General features: G+C 50.1%; 1 protein-coding gene across 2 annotated transcripts in view; it reads left to right on the plus strand.

Annotated features, from left to right (window-relative positions):
• Nucleotides 1-365: 365 nt before the first annotated feature.
• The window catches only part of LOC140328033 (uncharacterized), a 31,351-nt gene continuing 29,450 nt past the window's right edge, over nucleotides 366-2,266 (plus strand). The window contains exons 1-2 of one of the 2 annotated variants that reach the window (XM_072407337.1): nucleotides 366-611; nucleotides 709-885. The gene's annotated coding sequence lies outside the window, so the exon portion shown is untranslated. Of the gene's footprint in view, nucleotides 612-708; nucleotides 886-1,012; nucleotides 1,368-2,266 lie in introns of those variants that run through there. The other variant, XM_072407338.1, reaches the window with a different exon arrangement.

Genomic DNA, 2,266 nt, shown 5'->3' on the forward strand with positions numbered 1-2,266 from the left:
TAGAAAGAGTACCAGAAGATGGGGGGCAAGGCAAGACAGAAGGATTTCCAGCACATAATGAAATTGGGGGAGGATGGAAGGACTACCAGAAGACGATAGAAGAGGGGCAGGATTGAAAGGTTCCCAGCAGATGATTGGAGAGGACCACCGGAGTGGCAGGATAGGATAAATGGAGTATAACATGATAAAGGGGTTGCAAGCAAATGAAGAGAGAAAAGATATACAGATCACCAATAAATGATGGGAGAGGGGACGAAGAGAACAATATACAGGAGATGTTAGGATAGGGAGGGATTGTCAGTAGATGATTGGAGAGGGAAGGATGGAAGGATTGTCAGTAGATGATTGGAGATGGAAGGATGGAAGGACTGTCAGTAGATGAATGGAGATGGAAGGATTGTCAGTAGATGAATGGAGAGGGAAGGATGGAAGGATTGTCAGTAGATGATTGGAGAGGGAAGGATGGAAGGACTGTCAGTAGATGATTGGAGAGTGAAGGATGGAAGGACTGTCAGTAGATGATTGGAGAGGGAAGAATGGAAGGATTGTCAGCAGATGATTGGAGATGGAAGGATTGTCAATAGATGATTGGAGAGGGAAGGTACCAGCAGGTAAGTCTATTAGTAGGTCTGGTTTGGCTTTCTATTACAAACCCTTTACCAGGCATTGAATTAAACCTTCTAAATCCTCTGCCCACCCTGTGCCCAGGTGAGTGGGAGGAGCCTGATAGATCAGTGGGAGGAGCTGAACCGGATTACAAAGAAGGCTGCGGGGCGTGCGGAGGATGCCAGTGACGTCAATAGACCCTGATGGAGCATGCGCAGTAACAGCGGTATGGCGGCGCCCGGTGTACGGAGTCTCCGCTGATGGACGCCGCCTTCTCCGGTATGTTCAGTCATGTGACCGTGATCCGCGCCGCCTCCGCTTCTCATCCCAGACACCTAGTGTGACGTCACGCCCCGCCCTCATACACCCTGCAGGGGGCGTGACAACCCGAGGCCTTGCCCACTGCTGGGCTGTACCACGCCCGTACTGCGATCCTCTGCCCATCATCTAATTTCAGTTTATTGTCACCATCGCAGCGCCCTCCAGTCTGTGCCCATCTCCCTGTGTCACATTGTACCGCCTGCACAACAACTTTCCCATCAGTGCCATCCTGTGCCCATTCCTCTGTCTGTACCCTCTGCAGCCCTTAATGGCCTCTCCGTGCCCCTCCTAATGCCAACCAGTGCCGACCTCCAGTGCCATCCTGTGCCCATTCCTGTGCCTGTACCCTCTGCAGCCTTTCATGGCCTCTCCCTGCCCCTCCCAATGCCAACCTGTGCCCATCTCAGCCTGGGTCTGCCTGCCCCATGATGTTAGTTTAGGTATGTTTGCCCCTTTTCTTTTTATTGCAGTCCATGTCTCTGCTTTTTTTGTTATGTGACCTGATCCCCAAGTGCCATCCTGTGCCCATCTCTGCCAATGTACACATACCTCATGGCATTACTTTGTGCCTGGGACCAAATCTGGGACAGCAATCTTTTCCTGTTATTCTGTGCTGTCTCAAATGTCTGTCAATGGCTGAAACTGTGCCAGTTTCTCTTCAGTAATAATTTTTGTTATTCCTCCATCCTAATCCCACCCTGTGCCCATCACCCCTAGTGCGCCATCCTGTGTACACCCCCTCCATACCATCCTGTATCTATTCTACCCCTTCTGCCCCTTTTCTCTTGTGTCTACCCCCACCCCACCATTCCCAATCCTTTCCTCCCCAGCACCATCCTGTAATGATCACCCCCTCCATACCATCTGGTATCCATTCTCTCCCTTCTGACCCCATTCCCCCCATTCCAATTCTTGTCCATTACCCTCCCCCTGTACCATCCTTCTGTTAACATTTTTACCAAGAGAACTGACGCTCACTGGGTATTTCCCCCTTATCACCCCATTTTGTATAAACTCTAGAGATGTTTGTGTGTTCAAATCCCATCAGACCAGCCTGCCTGGCACCAACCACCATGCCGAGACTCGCTTAATCACCTTTCTATCTATCTTTGGTACACTTTAGGTGTGCCAGGTTACCAGAGACTTCTGCCATAGACTACAAACCCGCCCTGCAGATGTGGATGTAGTCAGTGATTTGTACTGTTTAGGAGTGGTCAGATCTAAGTTAGAAGGGACTGCTAGAGACCTCTGGACTGTAGCAAGAGATTGTGTTCCGGGATACCACTGACTGTTAGAGACCGCTGATCTGTTCCAGATTACCACAAGTTATGTCAATTAA

The sequence above is a fragment of the Pyxicephalus adspersus genome, chromosome 4, assembly GCF_032062135.1.
Source record: "Pyxicephalus adspersus chromosome 4, UCB_Pads_2.0, whole genome shotgun sequence".
Taxonomy (NCBI): domain Eukaryota; kingdom Metazoa; phylum Chordata; class Amphibia; order Anura; family Pyxicephalidae; genus Pyxicephalus; species Pyxicephalus adspersus.